Source organism: Rhinoderma darwinii, assembly GCF_050947455.1.
Source record: "Rhinoderma darwinii isolate aRhiDar2 chromosome 5 unlocalized genomic scaffold, aRhiDar2.hap1 SUPER_5_unloc_32, whole genome shotgun sequence".
NCBI classification, from domain to species: domain Eukaryota; kingdom Metazoa; phylum Chordata; class Amphibia; order Anura; family Rhinodermatidae; genus Rhinoderma; species Rhinoderma darwinii.
The window spans coordinates 389,195-410,044 of record NW_027461790.1 but is presented as its reverse complement, the minus strand read 5'-3'; the positions used below and the strand labels follow the sequence as shown (position 1 = coordinate 410,044).

Sequence of the window (20,850 nt, the reverse complement as noted above, 5' to 3'; positions counted from 1 at the left end):
AGAGATAAAAGCCCGGCCCAGGCAGTGTTGGTCAGTGCTGCTCAGCAGGCAGCACTGGACTGGACTGGATTACAGCTGATACAAGGTGTGAAGGAACAAGGGGTGGCTGTGGGCATGCACTTGCTGCCGCTGCCAGTGTTTATCTGCATGGCAGCAGGGCCATTTGGGCGTTGCCAGGAAGGCGTTTTTATGTAGATTCCTCCTCTTTCAGCACTGCATTGTGGTGCAAGCAAAAGAAGCAAATCCTGTCCTGGCTTCCTCTCCGGCCTTTATTCACCTCCCGTGTAGCTGTGAGTGTGTGAGCCTGCAGGGCCCCATGGAATTGCCTAGAAGTAGGCTGAATCGCTGCAAGGGCTGAACCAGCAGTATCGGGCAGGCTCGGGCAACGCGCGGCCCGTTCGGGTTATCGCTTCTCGGCCTTTTGGCTAAGATCAAGTGTAGTATCTGTTCTTATCAGTTTTAATATCTGATACGTCCCCTATCTGGGGACCATATATTAAATGGATTTTTAGAACAGGGAGATGGAAATAGAGCTTGCTCTGTCCACTCCACGCATTGACCTGGTATTGCAGTATTTCCAGGACCGGTGCACCCTTTCCTTATGTGTTGACTAAAAGCAGATTCCAAAAGTGTTTTTTGTCTTTGCTATTGTTTCTGTCTTTCTGAAGGGATCTCCCCTTTTAATCCCATTATTTCAACACCTGTTGGACAATGCATGAGTGATAATGAGCTCATTGATTAAATGCAATTAATGAATAGATTGCCACCTCTTGTTGTGTGTCGTCTGTGTTTCTGTGTTTCCGGCATTTCACATTGGAACACCTCATTCACCTTCCTTGTCTTCTCTCCGCCCTCCCTTTTAGGTAAGTTAAAGAGCTGCACCTGAGCCAGCCACTGATTGATTGATTGATTGATTGATTGATTGATTGATTGATTGATTGATGCAGCACAACAGTCAAATAGTGGAGTGGAGTAGGGGAACAGCAAACAGCCAATAAAGCAGCCCGCCCGCTCGCCTGCGCCCGCCACAATGGACCTACCTGTGTACACTAGATGGATGTGATGGAATGTACTGTCGTCCCTACATTTCAAGAAGAAGTAAGAATTGCAGTTGCAACAAAGCCTTGCTTGCCTACAAAGAGAGCAGCAATTTGGATTTGTTACTATGTTACCTAGAAGAATAACAAACTGTGCAAGGATGGAGGTTGTAGGAGCAAGGAGAAGTTGTCTGTAAAGTTGGTGGATGCCTATTTTCCATTTTGCAGTCCCTTGTCTCCCTCTTGTGGCCTCCTGGAGGCAACTAGCTGTGCAAAAAAAAGACAGCCTGGCGGCCGGCTGTTGCAGTGTTGCCCTCTCAGGCAACACTGAGTGACTGACTGAGCCTCACCGTCTTATATAAAGTTCAGACGGAACTTTGCACGTGTCATAGTGGAGCCCTCAGGATTCCAGAGCCAGCTTTCTGACATCATAATGGGGCCTCAGAGATAAAAGCCTGGGCCCAGGCAGTGTTGGTCAGTGCTGCTCAGCAGGCAGCACTGGACTGGACTGGATTACAGCTGATACAAGGTGTGAAGGAACAAGGGGTGGCTGTGGGCATGCACTTGCTGCCGCTGCCAGTGTTTATCTGCATGGCAGCAGGGCATTTGGGCGTTGCCAGGAAGGCGTTTTTATGTAGATTCCTCCTCTTTCAGCACTGCATTGTGGTGCAAGCAAAAGAAGCAAATCCTGTCTGGCTTCCTCTCCGGCCTTTATTCACCTCCCGTGTAGCTGTGAGTGTGTGAGCCTGCAGGGCCCCATGGAATTGCCTAGAAGTAGGCTGAATCGCTGCAAGGGCTGAACAGCAGTATCGGGCAGGCTCGGGCAACGCGCGGCCCGTTCGGGTTATCGCTTCTCGGCCTTTTGGCTAAGATCAAGTGTAGTATCTGTTCTTATCAGTTTAATATCTGATACGTCACCTATCTGGGGACCATATATTAAATGGATTTTTAGAACAGGGAGATGGAAATAGAGCTTGCTCTGTCCACTCCACGCATTGACCTGGTATTGCAGTATTTCCAGGACCGGTGCACCCTTTCCTTATGTGTTGACTAAAAGCAGATTCCAAAAGTGTTTTTTGTCTTTGCTATTGTTTCTGTCTTTCTGAAGGGATCTCCCCTTTTAATCCCATTATTTCAACACCTGTTGGACAATGCATGAGTGATAATGAGCTCATTGATTAAATGCAATTAATGAATAGATTGCCACCTCTTGTTGTGTGTCGTCTGTGTTTCTGTGTTTCCGGCATTTCACATTGGAACACCTCATTCACCTTCCTTGTCTTCTCTCCGCCCTCCCTTTTAGGTAAGTTAAAGAGCTGCACCTGAGCCAGCCACTGATTGATTGATTGATTGATTGATTGATTGATTGATTGATTGATTGATTGATTGATGCAGCACAACAGTCAAATAGTGGAGTGGAGTAGGGGAACAGCAAACAGCCAATAAAGCAGCCCGCCCGCTCGCCTGCCCGCCACAATGGACCTACCTGTGTACACTAGATGGATGTGATGGAATGTACTGTCGTCCCTACATTTCAAGAAGAAGTAAGAATTGCAGTTGCAACAAAGCCTTGCTTGCCTACAAAGAGAGCAGCAATTTGGATTTGTTACTATGTTACCTAGAAGAATAACAAACTGTGCAAGGATGGAGGTTGTAGGAGCAAGGAGAAGTTGTCTGTAAAGTTGGTGGATGCCTATTTTCCATTTTGCAGTCCCTTGTCTCCCTCTTGTGGCCTCCTGGAGGCAACTAGCTGTGCAAAAAAAAGACAGCCTGGCGGCCGGCTGTTGCAGTGTTGCCCTCTCAGGCAACACTGAGTGACTGACTGAGCCTCACCGTCTTATATAAAGTTCAGACGGAACTTTGCACGTGTCATAGTGGAGCCCTCAGGATTCCAGAGCCAGCTTTCTGACATCATAATGGGGCCTCAGAGATAAAAGCCTGGGCCCAGGCAGTGTTGGTCAGTGCTGCTCAGCAGGCAGCACTGGACTGGACTGGATTACAGCTGATACAAGGTGTGAAGGAACAAGGGGTGGCTGTGGGCATGCACTTGCTGCCGCTGCCAGTGTTTATCTGCATGGCAGCAGGGCATTTGGGCGTTGCCAGGAAGGCGTTTTTATGTAGATTCCTCCTCTTTCAGCACTGCATTGTGGTGCAAGCAAAAGAAGCAAATCCTGTCTGGCTTCCTCTCCGGCCTTTATTCACCTCCCGTGTAGCTGTGAGTGTGTGAGCCTGCAGGGCCCCATGGAATTGCCTAGAAGTAGGCTGAATCGCTGCAAGGGCTGAACAGCAGTATCGGGCAGGCTCGGGCAACGCGCGGCCCGTTCGGGTTATCGCTTCTCGGCCTTTTGGCTAAGATCAAGTGTAGTATCTGTTCTTATCAGTTTAATATCTGATACGTCCCCTATCTGGGGACCATATATTAAATGGATTTTTAGAACAGGGAGATGGAAATAGAGCTTGCTCTGTCCACTCCACGCATTGACCTGGTATTGCAGTATTTCCAGGACCGGTGCACCCTTTCCTTATGTGTTGACTAAAAGCAGATTCCAAAAGTGTTTTTTGTCTTTGCTATTGTTTCTGTCTTTCTGAAGGGATCTCCCCTTTTAATCCCATTATTTCAACACCTGTTGGACAATGCATGAGTGATAATGAGCTCATTGATTAAATGCAATTAATGAATAGATTGCCACCTCTTGTTGTGTGTCGTCTGTGTTTCTGTGTTTCCGGCATTTCACATTGGAACACCTCATTCACCTTCCTTGTCTTCTCTCCGCCCTCCCTTTTAGGTAAGTTAAAGAGCTGCACCTGAGCCAGCCACTGATTGATTGATTGATTGATTGATTGATTGATTGATTGATTGATTGATTGATTGATGCAGCACAACAGTCAAATAGTGGAGTGGAGTAGGGGAACAGCAAACAGCCAATAAAGCAGCCCGCCCGCTCGCCTGCCCGCCACAATGGACCTACCTGTGTACACTAGATGGATGTGATGGAATGTACTGTCGTCCCTACATTTCAAGAAGAAGTAAGAATTGCAGTTGCAACAAAGCCTTGCTTGCCTACAAAGAGAGCAGCAATTTGGATTTGTTACTATGTTACCTAGAAGAATAACAAACTGTGCAAGGATGGAGGTTGTAGGAGCAAGGAGAAGTTGTCTGTAAAGTTGGTGGATGCCTATTTTCCATTTTGCAGTCCCTTGTCTCCCTCTTGTGGCCTCCTGGAGGCAACTAGCTGTGCAAAAAAAAGACAGCCTGGCGGCCGGCTGTTGCAGTGTTGCCCTCTCAGGCAACACTGAGTGACTGACTGAGCCTCACCGTCTTATATAAAGTTCAGACGGAACTTTGCACGTGTCATAGTGGAGCCCTCAGGATTCCAGAGCCAGCTTTCTGACATCATAATGGGGCCTCAGAGATAAAAGCCTGGGCCCAGGCAGTGTTGGTCAGTGCTGCTCAGCAGGCAGCACTGGACTGGACTGGATTACAGCTGATACAAGGTGTGAAGGAACAAGGGGTGGCTGTGGGCATGCACTTGCTGCCGCTGCCAGTGTTTATCTGCATGGCAGCAGGGCATTTGGGCGTTGCCAGGAAGGCGTTTTTATGTAGATTCCTCCTCTTTCAGCACTGCATTGTGGTGCAAGCAAAAGAAGCAAATCCTGTCTGGCTTCCTCTCCGGCCTTTATTCACCTCCCGTGTAGCTGTGAGTGTGTGAGCCTGCAGGGCCCCATGGAATTGCCTAGAAGTAGGCTGAATCGCTGCAAGGGCTGAACAGCAGTATCGGGCAGGCTCGGGCAACGCGCGGCCCGTTCGGGTTATCGCTTCTCGGCCTTTTGGCTAAGATCAAGTGTAGTATCTGTTCTTATCAGTTTAATATCTGATACGTCCCCTATCTGGGGACCATATATTAAATGGATTTTTAGAACAGGGAGATGGAAATAGAGCTTGCTCTGTCCACTCCACGCATTGACCTGGTATTGCAGTATTTCCAGGACCGGTGCACCCTTTCCTTATGTGTTGACTAAAAGCAGATTCCAAAAGTGTTTTTTGTCTTTGCTATTGTTTCTGTCTTTCTGAAGGGATCTCCCCTTTTAATCCCATTATTTCAACACCTGTTGGACAATGCATGAGTGATAATGAGCTCATTGATTAAATGCAATTAATGAATAGATTGCCACCTCTTGTTGTGTGTCGTCTGTGTTTCTGTGTTTCCGGCATTTCACATTGGAACACCTCATTCACCTTCCTTGTCTTCTCTCCGCCCTCCCTTTTAGGTAAGTTAAAGAGCTGCACCTGAGCCAGCCACTGATTGATTGATTGATTGATTGATTGATTGATTGATTGATTGATTGATTGATTGATTGATTGATTGATGCAGCACAACAGTCAAATAGTGGAGTGGAGTAGGGGAACAGCAAACAGCCAATAAAGCAGCCCGCCCGCTCGCCTGCCCGCCACAATGGACCTACCTGTGTACACTAGATGGATGTGATGGAATGTACTGTCGTCCCTACATTTCAAGAAGAAGTAAGAATTGCAGTTGCAACAAAGCCTTGCTTGCCTACAAAGAGAGCAGCAATTTGGATTTGTTACTATGTTACCTAGAAGAATAACAAACTGTGCAAGGATGGAGGTTGTAGGAGCAAGGAGAAGTTGTCTGTAAAGTTGGTGGATGCCTATTTTCCATTTTGCAGTCCCTTGTCTCCCTCTTGTGGCCTCCTGGAGGCAACTAGCTGTGCAAAAAAAAGACAGCCTGGCGGCCGGCTGTTGCAGTGTTGCCCTCTCAGGCAACACTGAGTGACTGACTGAGCCTCACCGTCTTATATAAAGTTCAGACGGAACTTTGCACGTGTCATAGTGGAGCCCTCAGGATTCCAGAGCCAGCTTTCTGACATCATAATGGGGCCTCAGAGATAAAAGCCTGGGCCCAGGCAGTGTTGGTCAGTGCTGCTCAGCAGGCAGCACTGGACTGGACTGGATTACAGCTGATACAAGGTGTGAAGGAACAAGGGGTGGCTGTGGGCATGCACTTGCTGCCGCTGCCAGTGTTTATCTGCATGGCAGCAGGGCATTTGGGCGTTGCCAGGAAGGCGTTTTTATGTAGATTCCTCCTCTTTCAGCACTGCATTGTGGTGCAAGCAAAAGAAGCAAATCCTGTCTGGCTTCCTCTCCGGCCTTTATTCACCTCCCGTGTAGCTGTGAGTGTGTGAGCCTGCAGGGCCCCATGGAATTGCCTAGAAGTAGGCTGAATCGCTGCAAGGGCTGAACAGCAGTATCGGGCAGGCTCGGGCAACGCGCGGCCCGTTCGGGTTATCGCTTCTCGGCCTTTTGGCTAAGATCAAGTGTAGTATCTGTTCTTATCAGTTTAATATCTGATACGTCCCCTATCTGGGGACCATATATTAAATGGATTTTTAGAACAGGGAGATGGAAATAGAGCTTGCTCTGTCCACTCCACGCATTGACCTGGTATTGCAGTATTTCCAGGACCGGTGCACCCTTTCCTTATGTGTTGACTAAAAGCAGATTCCAAAAGTGTTTTTTGTCTTTGCTATTGTTTCTGTCTTTCTGAAGGGATCTCCCCTTTTAATCCCATTATTTCAACACCTGTTGGACAATGCATGAGTGATAATGAGCTCATTGATTAAATGCAATTAATGAATAGATTGCCACCTCTTGTTGTGTGTCGTCTGTGTTTCTGTGTTTCCGGCATTTCACATTGGAACACCTCATTCACCTTCCTTGTCTTCTCTCCGCCCTCCCTTTTAGGTAAGTTAAAGAGCTGCACCTGAGCCAGCCACTGATTGATTGATTGATTGATTGATTGATTGATTGATTGATTGATTGATTGATTGATTGATTGATGCAGCACAACAGTCAAATAGTGGAGTGGAGTAGGGGAACAGCAAACAGCCAATAAAGCAGCCCGCCCGCTCGCCTGCCCGCCACAATGGACCTACCTGTGTACACTAGATGGATGTGATGGAATGTACTGTCGTCCCTACATTTCAAGAAGAAGTAAGAATTGCAGTTGCAACAAAGCCTTGCTTGCCTACAAAGAGAGCAGCAATTTGGATTTGTTACTATGTTACCTAGAAGAATAACAAACTGTGCAAGGATGGAGGTTGTAGGAGCAAGGAGAAGTTGTCTGTAAAGTTGGTGGATGCCTATTTTCCATTTTGCAGTCCCTTGTCTCCCTCTTGTGGCCTCCTGGAGGCAACTAGCTGTGCAAAAAAAAAGACAGCCTGGCGGCCGGCTGTTGCAGTGTTGCCCTCTCAGGCAACACTGAGTGACTGACTGAGCCTCACCGTCTTATATAAAGTTCAGACGGAACTTTGCACGTGTCATAGTGGAGCCCTCAGGATTCCAGAGCCAGCTTTCTGACATCATAATGGGGCCTCAGAGATAAAAGCCTGGGCCAAGGCAGTGTTGGTCAGTGCTGCTCAGCAGGCAGCACTGGACTGGACTGGATTACAGCTGATACAAGGTGTGAAGGAACAAGGGGTGGCTGTGGGCATGCACTTGCTGCCGCTGCCAGTGTTTATCTGCATGGCAGCAGGGCATTTGGGCGTTGCCAGGAAGGCGTTTTTATGTAGATTCCTCCTCTTTCAGCACTGCATTGTGGTGCAAGCAAAAGAAGCAAATCCTGTCTGGCTTCCTCTCCGGCCTTTATTCACCTCCCGTGTAGCTGTGAGTGTGTGAGCCTGCAGGGCCCCATGGAATTGCCTAGAAGTAGGCTGAATCGCTGCAAGGGCTGAACAGCAGTATCGGGCAGGCTCGGGCAACGCGCGGCCCGTTCGGGTTATCGCTTCTCGGCCTTTTGGCTAAGATCAAGTGTAGTATCTGTTCTTATCAGTTTAATATCTGATACGTCCCCTATCTGGGGACCATATATTAAATGGATTTTTAGAACAGGGAGATGGAAATAGAGCTTGCTCTGTCCACTCCACGCATTGACCTGGTATTGCAGTATTTCCAGGACCGGTGCACCCTTTCCTTATGTGTTGACTAAAAGCAGATTCCAAAAGTGTTTTTTGTCTTTGCTATTGTTTCTGTCTTTCTGAAGGGATCTCCCCTTTTAATCCCATTATTTCAACACCTGTTGGACAATGCATGAGTGATAATGAGCTCATTGATTAAATGCAATTAATGAATAGATTGCCACCTCTTGTTGTGTGTCGTCTGTGTTTCTGTGTTTCCGGCATTTCACATTGGAACACCTCATTCACCTTCCTTGTCTTCTCTCCGCCCTCCCTTTTAGGTAAGTTAAAGAGCTGCACCTGAGCCAGCCACTGATTGATTGATTGATTGATTGATTGATTGATTGATTGATGCAGCACAACAGTCAAATAGTGGAGTGGAGTAGGGGAACAGCAAACAGCCAATAAAGCAGCCCGCCCGCTCGCCTGCCCGCCACAATGGACCTACCTGTGTACACTAGATGGATGTGATGGAATGTACTGTCGTCCCTACATTTCAAGAAGAAGTAAGAATTGCAGTTGCAACAAAGCCTTGCTTGCCTACAAAGAGAGCAGCAATTTGGATTTGTTACTATGTTACCTAGAAGAATAACAAACTGTGCAAGGATGGAGGTTGTAGGAGCAAGGAGAAGTTGTCTGTAAAGTTGGTGGATGCCTATTTTCCATTTTGCAGTCCCTTGTCTCCCTCTTGTGGCCTCCTGGAGGCAACTAGCTGTGCAAAAAAAAGACAGCCTGGCGGCCGGCTGTTGCAGTGTTGCCCTCTCAGGCAACACTGAGTGACTGACTGAGCCTCACCGTCTTATATAAAGTTCAGACGGAACTTTGCACGTGTCATAGTGGAGCCCTCAGGATTCCAGAGCCAGCTTTCTGACATCATAATGGGGCCTCAGAGATAAAAGCCTGGGCCCAGGCAGTGTTGGTCAGTGCTGCTCAGCAGGCAGCACTGGACTGGACTGGATTACAGCTGATACAAGGTGTGAAGGAACAAGGGGTGGCTGTGGGCATGCACTTGCTGCCGCTGCCAGTGTTTATCTGCATGGCAGCAGGGCATTTGGGCGTTGCCAGGAAGGCGTTTTTATGTAGATTCCTCCTCTTTCAGCACTGCATTGTGGTGCAAGCAAAAGAAGCAAATCCTGTCTGGCTTCCTCTCCGGCCTTTATTCACCTCCCGTGTAGCTGTGAGTGTGTGAGCCTGCAGGGCCCCATGGAATTGCCTAGAAGTAGGCTGAATCGCTGCAAGGGCTGAACAGCAGTATCGGGCAGGCTCGGGCAACGCGCGGCCCGTTCGGGTTATCGCTTCTCGGCCTTTTGGCTAAGATCAAGTGTAGTATCTGTTCTTATCAGTTTAATATCTGATACGTCCCCTATCTGGGGACCATATATTAAATGGATTTTTAGAACAGGGAGATGGAAATAGAGCTTGCTCTGTCCACTCCACGCATTGACCTGGTATTGCAGTATTTCCAGGACCGGTGCACCCTTTCCTTATGTGTTGACTAAAAGCAGATTCCAAAAGTGTTTTTTGTCTTTGCTATTGTTTCTGTCTTTCTGAAGGGATCTCCCCTTTTAATCCCATTATTTCAACACCTGTTGGACAATGCATGAGTGATAATGAGCTCATTGATTAAATGCAATTAATGAATAGATTGCCACCTCTTGTTGTGTGTCGTCTGTGTTTCTGTGTTTCCGGCATTTCACATTGGAACACCTCATTCACCTTCCTTGTCTTCTCTCCGCCCTCCCTTTTAGGTAAGTTAAAGAGCTGCACCTGAGCCAGCCACTGATTGATTGATTGATTGATTGATTGATTGATTGATTGATTGATTGATTGATTGATTGATGCAGCACAACAGTCAAATAGTGGAGTGGAGTAGGGGAACAGCAAACAGCCAATAAAGCAGCCCGCCCGCTCGCCTGCCCGCCACAATGGACCTACCTGTGTACACTAGATGGATGTGATGGAATGTACTGTCGTCCCTACATTTCAAGAAGAAGTAAGAATTGCAGTTGCAACAAAGCCTTGCTTGCCTACAAAGAGAGCAGCAATTTGGATTTGTTACTATGTTACCTAGAAGAATAACAAACTGTGCAAGGATGGAGGTTGTAGGAGCAAGGAGAAGTTGTCTGTAAAGTTGGTGGATGCCTATTTTCCATTTTGCAGTCCCTTGTCTCCCTCTTGTGGCCTCCTGGAGGCAACTAGCTGTGCAAAAAAAAGACAGCCTGGCGGCCGGCTGTTGCAGTGTTGCCCTCTCAGGCAACACTGAGTGACTGACTGAGCCTCACCGTCTTATATAAAGTTCAGACGGAACTTTGCACGTGTCATAGTGGAGCCCTCAGGATTCCAGAGCCAGCTTTCTGACATCATAATGGGGCCTCAGAGATAAAAGCCTGGGCCCAGGCAGTGTTGGTCAGTGCTGCTCAGCAGGCAGCACTGGACTGGACTGGATTACAGCTGATACAAGGTGTGAAGGAACAAGGGGTGGCTGTGGGCATGCACTTGCTGCCGCTGCCAGTGTTTATCTGCATGGCAGCAGGGCATTTGGGCGTTGCCAGGAAGGCGTTTTTATGTAGATTCCTCCTCTTTCAGCACTGCATTGTGGTGCAAGCAAAAGAAGCAAATCCTGTCTGGCTTCCTCTCCGGCCTTTATTCACCTCCCGTGTAGCTGTGAGTGTGTGAGCCTGCAGGGCCCCATGGAATTGCCTAGAAGTAGGCTGAATCGCTGCAAGGGCTGAACAGCAGTATCGGGCAGGCTCGGGCAACGCGCGGCCCGTTCGGGTTATCGCTTCTCGGCCTTTTGGCTAAGATCAAGTGTAGTATCTGTTCTTATCAGTTTAATATCTGATACGTCCCCTATCTGGGGACCATATATTAAATGGATTTTTAGAACAGGGAGATGGAAATAGAGCTTGCTCTGTCCACTCCACGCATTGACCTGGTATTGCAGTATTTCCAGGACCGGTGCACCCTTTCCTTATGTGTTGACTAAAAGCAGATTCCAAAAGTGTTTTTTGTCTTTGCTATTGTTTCTGTCTTTCTGAAGGGATCTCCCCTTTTAATCCCATTATTTCAACACCTGTTGGACAATGCATGAGTGATAATGAGCTCATTGATTAAATGCAATTAATGAATAGATTGCCACCTCTTGTTGTGTGTCGTCTGTGTTTCTGTGTTTCCGGCATTTCACATTGGAACACCTCATTCACCTTCCTTGTCTTCTCTCCGCCCTCCCTTTTAGGTAAGTTAAAGAGCTGCACCTGAGCCAGCCACTGATTGATTGATTGATTGATTGATTGATTGATTGATTGATTGATTGATTGATTGATTGATTGATTGATGCAGCACAACAGTCAAATAGTGGAGTGGAGTAGGGGAACAGCAAACAGCCAATAAAGCAGCCCGCCCGCTCGCCTGCCCGCCACAATGGACCTACCTGTGTACACTAGATGGATGTGATGGAATGTACTGTCGTCCCTACATTTCAAGAAGAAGTAAGAATTGCAGTTGCAACAAAGCCTTGCTTGCCTACAAAGAGAGCAGCAATTTGGATTTGTTACTATGTTACCTAGAAGAATAACAAACTGTGCAAGGATGGAGGTTGTAGGAGCAAGGAGAAGTTGTCTGTAAAGTTGGTGGATGCCTATTTTCCATTTTGCAGTCCCTTGTCTCCCTCTTGTGGCCTCCTGGAGGCAACTAGCTGTGCAAAAAAAAGACAGCCTGGCGGCCGGCTGTTGCAGTGTTGCCCTCTCAGGCAACACTGAGTGACTGACTGAGCCTCACCGTCTTATATAAAGTTCAGACGGAACTTTGCACGTGTCATAGTGGAGCCCTCAGGATTCCAGAGCCAGCTTTCTGACATCATAATGGGGCCTCAGAGATAAAAGCCTGGGCCCAGGCAGTGTTGGTCAGTGCTGCTCAGCAGGCAGCACTGGACTGGACTGGATTACAGCTGATACAAGGTGTGAAGGAACAAGGGGTGGCTGTGGGCATGCACTTGCTGCCGCTGCCAGTGTTTATCTGCATGGCAGCAGGGCATTTGGGCGTTGCCAGGAAGGCGTTTTTATGTAGATTCCTCCTCTTTCAGCACTGCATTGTGGTGCAAGCAAAAGAAGCAAATCCTGTCTGGCTTCCTCTCCGGCCTTTATTCACCTCCCGTGTAGCTGTGAGTGTGTGAGCCTGCAGGGCCCCATGGAATTGCCTAGAAGTAGGCTGAATCGCTGCAAGGGCTGAACAGCAGTATCGGGCAGGCTCGGGCAACGCGCGGCCCGTTCGGGTTATCGCTTCTCGGCCTTTTGGCTAAGATCAAGTGTAGTATCTGTTCTTATCAGTTTAATATCTGATACGTCCCCTATCTGGGGACCATATATTAAATGGATTTTTAGAACAGGGAGATGGAAATAGAGCTTGCTCTGTCCACTCCACGCATTGACCTGGTATTGCAGTATTTCCAGGACCGGTGCACCCTTTCCTTATGTGTTGACTAAAAGCAGATTCCAAAAGTGTTTTTTGTCTTTGCTATTGTTTCTGTCTTTCTGAAGGGATCTCCCCTTTTAATCCCATTATTTCAACACCTGTTGGACAATGCATGAGTGATAATGAGCTCATTGATTAAATGCAATTAATGAATAGATTGCCACCTCTTGTTGTGTGTCGTCTGTGTTTCTGTGTTTCCGGCATTTCACATTGGAACACCTCATTCACCTTCCTTGTCTTCTCTCCGCCCTCCCTTTTAGGTAAGTTAAAGAGCTGCACCTGAGCCAGCCACTGATTGATTGATTGATTGATTGATTGATTGATTGATTGATTGATTGATTGATGCAGCACAACAGTCAAATAGTGGAGTGGAGTAGGGGAACAGCAAACAGCCAATAAAGCAGCCCGCCCGCTCGCCTGCCCGCCACAATGGACCTACCTGTGTACACTAGATGGATGTGATGGAATGTACTGTCGTCCCTACATTTCAAGAAGAAGTAAGAATTGCAGTTGCAACAAAGCCTTGCTTGCCTACAAAGAGAGCAGCAATTTGGATTTGTTACTATGTTACCTAGAAGAATAACAAACTGTGCAAGGATGGAGGTTGTAGGAGCAAGGAGAAGTTGTCTGTAAAGTTGGTGGATGCCTATTTTCCATTTTGCAGTCCCTTGTCTCCCTCTTGTGGCCTCCTGGAGGCAACTAGCTGTGCAAAAAAAAGACAGCCTGGCGGCCGGCTGTTGCAGTGTTGCCCTCTCAGGCAACACTGAGTGACTGACTGAGCCTCACCGTCTTATATAAAGTTCAGACGGAACTTTGCACGTGTCATAGTGGAGCCCTCAGGATTCCAGAGCCAGCTTTCTGACATCATAATGGGGCCTCAGAGATAAAAGCCTGGGCCCAGGCAGTGTTGGTCAGTGCTGCTCAGCAGGCAGCACTGGACTGGACTGGATTACAGCTGATACAAGGTGTGAAGGAACAAGGGGTGGCTGTGGGCATGCACTTGCTGCCGCTGCCAGTGTTTATCTGCATGGCAGCAGGGCATTTGGGCGTTGCCAGGAAGGCGTTTTTATGTAGATTCCTCCTCTTTCAGCACTGCATTGTGGTGCAAGCAAAAGAAGCAAATCCTGTCTGGCTTCCTCTCCGGCCTTTATTCACCTCCCGTGTAGCTGTGAGTGTGTGAGCCTGCAGGGCCCCATGGAATTGCCTAGAAGTAGGCTGAATCGCTGCAAGGGCTGAACAGCAGTATCGGGCAGGCTCGGGCAACGCGCGGCCCGTTCGGGTTATCGCTTCTCGGCCTTTTGGCTAAGATCAAGTGTAGTATCTGTTCTTATCAGTTTAATATCTGATACGTCCCCTATCTGGGGACCATATATTAAATGGATTTTTAGAACAGGGAGATGGAAATAGAGCTTGCTCTGTCCACTCCACGCATTGACCTGGTATTGCAGTATTTCCAGGACCGGTGCACCCTTTCCTTATGTGTTGACTAAAAGCAGATTCCAAAAGTGTTTTTTGTCTTTGCTATTGTTTCTGTCTTTCTGAAGGGATCTCCCCTTTTAATCCCATTATTTCAACACCTGTTGGACAATGCATGAGTGATAATGAGCTCATTGATTAAATGCAATTAATGAATAGATTGCCACCTCTTGTTGTGTGTCGTCTGTGTTTCTGTGTTTCCGGCATTTCACATTGGAACACCTCATTCACCTTCCTTGTCTTCTCTCCGCCCTCCCTTTTAGGTAAGTTAAAGAGCTGCACCTGAGCCAGCCACTGATTGATTGATTGATTGATTGATTGATTGATTGATTGATTGATTGATTGATTGATTGATTGATTGATTGATGCAGCACAACAGTCAAATAGTGGAGTGGAGTAGGGGAACAGCAAACAGCCAATAAAGCAGCCCGCCCGCTCGCCTGCCCGCCACAATGGACCTACCTGTGTACACTAGATGGATGTGATGGAATGTACTGTCGTCCCTACATTTCAAGAAGAAGTAAGAATTGCAGCTGCAACAAAGCCTTGCTTGCCTACAAAGAGAGCAGCAATTTGGATTTGTTACTATGTTACCTAGAAGAATAACAAACTGTGCAAGGATGGAGGTTGTAGGAGCAAGGAGAAGTTGTCTGTAAAGTTGGTGGATGCCTATTTTCCATTTTGCAGTCCCTTGTCTCCCTCTTGTGGCCTCCTGGAGGCAACTAGCTGTGCAAAAAAAAGACAGCCTGGCGGCCGGCTGTTGCAGTGTTGCCCTCTCAGGCAACACTGAGTGACTGACTGAGCCTCACCGTCTTATATAAAGTTCAGACGGAACTTTGCACGTGTCATAGTGGAGCCCTCAGGATTCCAGAGCCAGCTTTCTGACATCATAATGGGGCCTCAGAGATAAAAGCCTGGGCCCAGGCAGTGTTGGTCAGTGCTGCTCAGCAGGCAGCACTGGACTGGACTGGATTACAGCTGATACAAGGTGTGAAGGAACAAGGGGTGGCTGTGGGCATGCACTTGCTGCCGCTGCCAGTGTTTATCTGCATGGCAGCAGGGCATTTGGGCGTTGCCAGGAAGGCGTTTTTATGTAGATTCCTCCTCTTTCAGCACTGCATTGTGGTGCAAGCAAAAGAAGCAAATCCTGTCTGGCTTCCTCTCCGGCCTTTATTCACCTCCCGTGTAGCTGTGAGTGTGTGAGCCTGCAGGGCCCCATGGAATTGCCTAGAAGTAGGCTGAATCGCTGCAAGGGCTGAACAGCAGTATCGGGCAGGCTCGGGCAACGCGCGGCCCGTTCGGGTTATCGCTTCTCGGCCTTTTGGCTAAGATCAAGTGTAGTATCTGTTCTTATCAGTTTAATATCTGATACGTCCCCTATCTGGGGACCATATATTAAATGGATTTTTAGAACAGGGAGATGGAAATAGAGCTTGCTCTGTCCACTCCACGCATTGACCTGGTATTGCAGTATTTCCAGGACCGGTGCACCCTTTCCTTATGTGTTGACTAAAAGCAGATTCCAAAAGTGTTTTTTGTCTTTGCTATTGTTTCTGTCTTTCTGAAGGGATCTCCCCTTTTAATCCCATTATTTCAACACCTGTTGGACAATGCATGAGTGATAATGAGCTCATTGATTAAATGCAATTAATGAATAGATTGCCACCTCTTGTTGTGTGTCGTCTGTGTTTCTGTGTTTCCGGCATTTCACATTGGAACACCTCATTCACCTTCCTTGTCTTCTCTCCGCCCTCCCTTTTAGGTAAGTTAAAGAGCTGCACCTGAGCCAGCCACTGATTGATTGATTGATTGATGCAGCACAACAGTCAAATAGTGGAGTGGAGTAGGGGAACAGCAAACAGCCAATAAAGCAGCCCGCCCGCTCGCCTGCCCGCCACAATGGACCTACCTGTGTACACTAGATGGATGTGATGGAATGTACTGTCGTCCCTACATTTCAAGAAGAAGTAAGAATTGCAATTGCAACAAAGCCTTGCTTGCCTACAAAGAGAGCAGCAATTTGGATTTGTTACTATGTTACCTAGAAGAATAACAAACTGTGCAAGGATGGAGGTTGTAGGAGCAAGGAGAAGTTGTCTGTAAAGTTGGTGGATGCCTATTTTCCATTTTGCAGTCCCTTGTCTCCCTCTTGTGGCCTCCTGGAGGCAACTAGCTGTGCAAAAAAAAGACAGCCTGGCGGCCGGCTGTTGCAGTGTTGCCCTCTCAGGCAACACTGAGTGACTGACTGAGCCTCACCGTCTTATATAAAGTTCAGACGGAACTTTGCACGTGTCATAGTGGAGCCCTCAGGATTCCAGAGCCAGCTTTCTGACATCATAATGGGGCCTCAGAGATAAAAGCCTGGGCCCAGGCAGTGTTGGTCAGTGCTGCTCAGCAGGCAGCACTGGACTGGACTGGATTACAGCTGATACAAGGTGTGAAGGAACAAGGGGTGGCTGTGGGCATGCACTTGCTGCCGCTGCCAGTGTTTATCTGCATGGCAGCAGGGCATTTGGGCGTTGCCAGGAAGGCGTTTTTATGTAGATTCCTCCTCTTTCAGCACTGCATTGTGGTGCAAGCAAAAGAAGCAAATCCTGTCTGGCTTCCTCTCCGGCCTTTATTCACCTCCCGTGTAGCTGTGAGTGTGTGAGCCTGCAGGGCCCCATGGAATTGCCTAGAAGTAGGCTGAATCGCTGCAAGGGCTGAACAGCAGTATCGGGCAGGCTCGGGCAACGCGCGGCCCGTTCGGGTTATCGCTTCTCGGCCTTTTGGCTAAGATCAAGTGTAGTATCTGTTCTTATCAGTTTAATATCTGATACGTATATATTAAATGGATTTTTAGAACAGGGAGATGGAAATAGAGCTTGCTCTGTCCACTCCACGCATTGACCTGGTATTGCAGTATTTCCAGGACCGGTGCACCCTTTCCTTATGTGTTGACTAAAAGCAGATTCCAAAAGTGTTTTTTGTCTTTGCTATTGTTTCTGTCTTTCTGAAGGGATCTCCCCTTTTAATCCCATTATTTCAACACCTGTTGGACAATGCATGAGTGATAATGAGCTCATTGATTAAATGCAATTAATGAATAGATTGCCACCTCTTGTTGTGTGTCGTCTGTGTTTCTGTGTTTCCGGCATTTCACATTGGAACACCTCATTCACCTTCCTTGTCTTCTCTCCGCCCTCCCTTTTAGGTAAGTTAAAGAGCTGCACCTGAGCCAGCCACTGATTGATTGATTGATTGATTGATTGATTGATTGATTGATTGATTGATTGATTGATTGATTGATTGATTGATTGATTGATTGATGCAGCACAACAGTCAAATAGTGGAGTGGAGTAGGGGAACAGCAAACAGCCAATAAAGCAGCCCGCCCGCTCGCCTGCCCGCCACAATGGACCTACCTGTGTACACTAGATGGATGTGATGGAATGTACTGTCGTCCCTACATTTCAAGAAGAAGTAAGAATTGCAGTTTCAACAAAGCCTTGCTTGCCTACAAAGAGAGCAGCAATTTGGATTTGTTACTATGTTACCTAGAAGAATAACAAACTGTGCAAGGATGGAGGTTGTAGGAGCAAGGAGAAGTTGTCTGTAAAGTTGGTGGATGCCTATTTTCCATTTTGCAGTCCCTTGTCTCCCTCTTGTGGCCTCCTGGAGGCAACTAGCTGTGCAAAAAAAAGACAGCCTGGCGGCCGGCTGTTGCAGTGTTGCCCTCTCAGGCAACACTGAGTGACTGACTGAGCCTCACCGTCTTATATAAAGTTCAGACGGAACTTTGCACGTGTCATAGTGGAGCCCTCAGGATTCCAGAGCCAGCTTTCTGACATCATAATGGGGCCTCAGAGATAAAAGCCTGGGCCCAGGCAGTGTTGGTCAGTGCTGCTCAGCAGGCAGCACTGGACTGGACTGGATTACAGCTGATACAAGGTGTGAAGGAACAAGGGGTGGCTGTGGGCATGCACTTGCTGCCGCTGCCAGTGTTTATCTGCATGGCAGCAGGGCATTTGGGCGTTGCCAGGAAGGCGTTTTTATGTAGATTCCTCCTCTTTCAGCACTGCATTGTGGTGCAAGCAAAAGAAGCAAATCCTGTCTGGCTTCCTCTCCGGCCTTTATTCACCTCCCGTGTAGCTGTGAGTGTGTGAGCCTGCAGGGCCCCATGGAATTGCCTAGAAGTAGGCTGAATCGCTGCAAGGGCTGAACAGCAGTATCGGGCAGGCTCGGGCAACGCGCGGCCCGTTCGGGTTATCGCTTCTCGGCCTTTTGGCTAAGATCAAGTGTAGTATCTGTTCTTATCAGTTTAATATCTGATACGTCCCCTATCTGGGGACCATATATTAAATGGATTTTTAGAACAGGGAGATGGAAATAGAGCTTGCTCTGTCCACTCCACGCATTGACCTGGTATTGCAGTATTTCCAGGACCGGTGCACCCTTTCCTTATGTGTTGACTAAAAGCAGATTCCAAAAGTGTTTTTTGTCTTTGCTATTGTTTCTGTCTTTCTGAAGGGATCTCCCCTTTTAATCCCATTATTTCAACACCTGTTGGACAATGCATGAGTGATAATGAGCTCATTGATTAAATGCAATTAATGAATAGATTGCCACCTCTTGTTGTGTGTCGTCTGTGTTTCTGTGTTTCCGGCATTTCACATTGGAACACCTCATTCACCTTCCTTGTCTTCTCTCCGCCCTCCCTTTTAGGTAAGTTAAAGAGCTGCACCTGAGCCAGCCACTGATTGATTGATTGATTGATTGATTGATTGATTGATTGATTGATTGATGCAGCACAACAGTCAAATAGTGGAGTGGAGTAGGGGAACAGCAAACAGCCAATAAAGCAGCCCGCCCGCTCGCCTGCCCGCCACAATGGACCTACCTGTGTACACTAGATGGATGTGATGGAATGTACTGTCGTCCCTACATTTCAAGAAGAAGTAAGAATTGCAGTTGCAACAAAGCCTTGCTTGCCTACAAAGAGAGCAGCAATTTGGATTTGTTACTATGTTACCTAGAAGAATAACAAACTGTGCAAGGATGGAGGTTGTAGGAGCAAGGAGAAGTTGTCTGTAAAGTTGGTGGATGCCTATTTTCCATTTTGCAGTCCCTTGTCTCCCTCTTGTGGCCTCCTGGAGGCAACTAGCTGTGCAAAAAAAAGACAGCCTGGCGGCCGGCTGTTGCAGTGTTGCCCTCTCAGGCAACACTGAGTGACTGACTGAGCCTCACCGTCTTATATAAAGTTCAGACGGAACTTTGCACGTGTCATAGTGGAGCCCTCAGGATTCCAGAGCCAGCTTTCTGACATCATAATGGGGCCTCAGAGATAAAAGCCTGGGCCCAGGCAGTGTTGGTCAGTGCTGCTCAGCAGGCAGCACTGGACTGGACTGGATTACAGCTGATACAAGGTGTGAAGGAACAAGGGGTGGCTGTGGGCATGCACTTGCTGCCGCTGCCAGTGTTTATCTGCATGGCAGCAGGGCATTTGGGCGTTGCCAGGAAGGCGTTTTTATGTAGATTCCTCCTCTTTCAGCACTGCATTGTGGTGCAAGCAAAAGAAGCAAATCCTGTCTGGCTTCCTCTCCGGCCTTTATTCACCTCCCGTGTAGCTGTGAGTGTGTGAGCCTGCAGGGCCCCATGGAATTGCCTAGAAGTAGGCTGAATCGCTGCAAGGGCTGAACAGCAGTATCGGGCAGGCTCGGGCAACGCGCGGCCCGTTCGGGTTATCGCTTCTCGGCCTTTTGGCTAAGATCAAGTGTAGTATCTGTTCTTATCAGTTTAATATCTGATACGTCCCCTATCTGGGGACCATATATTAAATGGATTTTTAGAACAGGGAGATGGAAATAGAGCTTGCTCTGTCCACTCCACGCATTGACCTGGTATTGCAGTATTTCCAGGACCGGTGCACCCTTTCCTTATGTGTTGACTAAAAGCAGATTCCAAAAGTGTTTTTTGTCTTTGCTATTGTTTCTGTCTTTCTGAAGGGATCTCCCCTTTTAATCCCATTATTTCAACACCTGTTGGACAATGCATGAGTGATAATGAGCTCATTGATTAAATGCAATTAATGAATAGATTGCCACCTCTTGTTGTGTGTCGTCTGTGTTTCTGTGTTTCCGGCATTTCACATTGGAACACCTCATTCACCTTCCTTGTCTTCTCTCCGCCCTCCCTTTTAGGTAAGTTAAAGAGCTGCACCTGAGCCAGCCACTGATTGATTGATTGATTGATTGATTGATTGATTGATTGATTGATTGATTGATTGATTGATGCAGCACAACAGTCAAATAGTGGAGTGGAGTAGGGGAACAGCAAACAGCCAATAAAGCAGCCCGCCCGCTCGCCTGCCCGCCACAATGGACCTACCTGTGTACACTAGATGGATGTGATGGAATGTACTGTCGTCCCTACATTTCAAGAAGAAGTAAGAATTGCAGTTGCAACAAAGCCTTGCTTGCCTACAAAGAGAGCAGCAATTTGGATTTGTTACTATGTTACCTAGAAGAATAACAAACTGTGCAAGGATGGAGGTTGTAGGAGCAAGGAGAAGTTGTCTGTAAAGTTGGTGGATGCCTATTTTCCATTTTGCAGTCCCTTGTCTCCCTCTTGTGGCCTCCTGGAGGCAACTAGCTGTGCAAAAAAAAGACAGCCTGGCGGCCGGCTGTTGCAGTGTTGCCCTCTCAGGCAACACTGAGTGACTGACTGAGCCTCACCGTCTTATATAAAGTTCAGACGGAACTTTGCACGTGTCATAGTGGAGCCCTCAGGATTCCAGAGCCAGCTTTCTGACATCATAATGGGGCCTCAGAGATAAAAGCCTGGGCCCAGGCAGTGTTGGTCAGTGCTGCTCAGCAGGCAGCACTGGACTGGACTGGATTACAGCTGATACAAG

General features: G+C 47.7%; 13 non-coding genes and 1 pseudogene across 13 annotated transcripts; all 14 read left to right on the top strand.

The window, feature by feature from the left end:
- Positions 1–405: 405 nt before the first annotated feature.
- On the top strand, positions 406–597 carry LOC142690004 (U2 spliceosomal RNA). The gene has a single exon (XR_012858823.1). It is a non-coding gene; the product is annotated as a U2 spliceosomal RNA (small nuclear RNA).
- A 1,286-nt stretch (positions 598–1,883) lies between these two features.
- Positions 1,884–2,074, top strand: LOC142690003 (U2 spliceosomal RNA). The gene has a single exon (XR_012858822.1). It is a non-coding gene; the product is annotated as a U2 spliceosomal RNA (small nuclear RNA).
- Positions 2,075–3,366: 1,292 nt separating this feature from the next.
- Positions 3,367–3,557, top strand: LOC142689989 (U2 spliceosomal RNA). Its single transcript, XR_012858809.1, has one exon. It is a non-coding gene; the product is annotated as a U2 spliceosomal RNA (small nuclear RNA).
- A 1,292-nt stretch (positions 3,558–4,849) lies between these two features.
- LOC142689988 (U2 spliceosomal RNA) lies at positions 4,850–5,040 on the top strand. Its single transcript, XR_012858808.1, has one exon. It is a non-coding gene; the product is annotated as a U2 spliceosomal RNA (small nuclear RNA).
- Positions 5,041–6,344: 1,304 nt separating this feature from the next.
- Positions 6,345–6,535, top strand: LOC142689987 (U2 spliceosomal RNA). Its single transcript, XR_012858807.1, has one exon. It is a non-coding gene; the product is annotated as a U2 spliceosomal RNA (small nuclear RNA).
- Positions 6,536–7,836: 1,301 nt separating this feature from the next.
- LOC142689985 (U2 spliceosomal RNA) lies at positions 7,837–8,027 on the top strand. The gene has a single exon (XR_012858806.1). It is a non-coding gene; the product is annotated as a U2 spliceosomal RNA (small nuclear RNA).
- A 1,276-nt stretch (positions 8,028–9,303) lies between these two features.
- Positions 9,304–9,494, top strand: LOC142689984 (U2 spliceosomal RNA). Its single transcript, XR_012858805.1, has one exon. It is a non-coding gene; the product is annotated as a U2 spliceosomal RNA (small nuclear RNA).
- Positions 9,495–10,790: 1,296 nt separating this feature from the next.
- Positions 10,791–10,981, top strand: LOC142689983 (U2 spliceosomal RNA). The gene has a single exon (XR_012858804.1). It is a non-coding gene; the product is annotated as a U2 spliceosomal RNA (small nuclear RNA).
- Positions 10,982–12,285: 1,304 nt separating this feature from the next.
- On the top strand, positions 12,286–12,476 carry LOC142689982 (U2 spliceosomal RNA). Its single transcript, XR_012858803.1, has one exon. It is a non-coding gene; the product is annotated as a U2 spliceosomal RNA (small nuclear RNA).
- Positions 12,477–13,764: 1,288 nt separating this feature from the next.
- LOC142689981 (U2 spliceosomal RNA) lies at positions 13,765–13,955 on the top strand. The gene has a single exon (XR_012858802.1). It is a non-coding gene; the product is annotated as a U2 spliceosomal RNA (small nuclear RNA).
- A 1,308-nt stretch (positions 13,956–15,263) lies between these two features.
- LOC142689979 (U2 spliceosomal RNA) lies at positions 15,264–15,454 on the top strand. The gene has a single exon (XR_012858800.1). It is a non-coding gene; the product is annotated as a U2 spliceosomal RNA (small nuclear RNA).
- Positions 15,455–16,710: 1,256 nt separating this feature from the next.
- On the top strand, positions 16,711–16,885 carry LOC142690009 (U2 spliceosomal RNA; annotated as a pseudogene).
- A 1,320-nt stretch (positions 16,886–18,205) lies between these two features.
- On the top strand, positions 18,206–18,396 carry LOC142689978 (U2 spliceosomal RNA). Its single transcript, XR_012858799.1, has one exon. It is a non-coding gene; the product is annotated as a U2 spliceosomal RNA (small nuclear RNA).
- Positions 18,397–19,680: 1,284 nt separating this feature from the next.
- On the top strand, positions 19,681–19,871 carry LOC142689977 (U2 spliceosomal RNA). Its single transcript, XR_012858798.1, has one exon. It is a non-coding gene; the product is annotated as a U2 spliceosomal RNA (small nuclear RNA).
- The last annotated feature ends 979 nt before the right edge of the window (positions 19,872–20,850 follow it).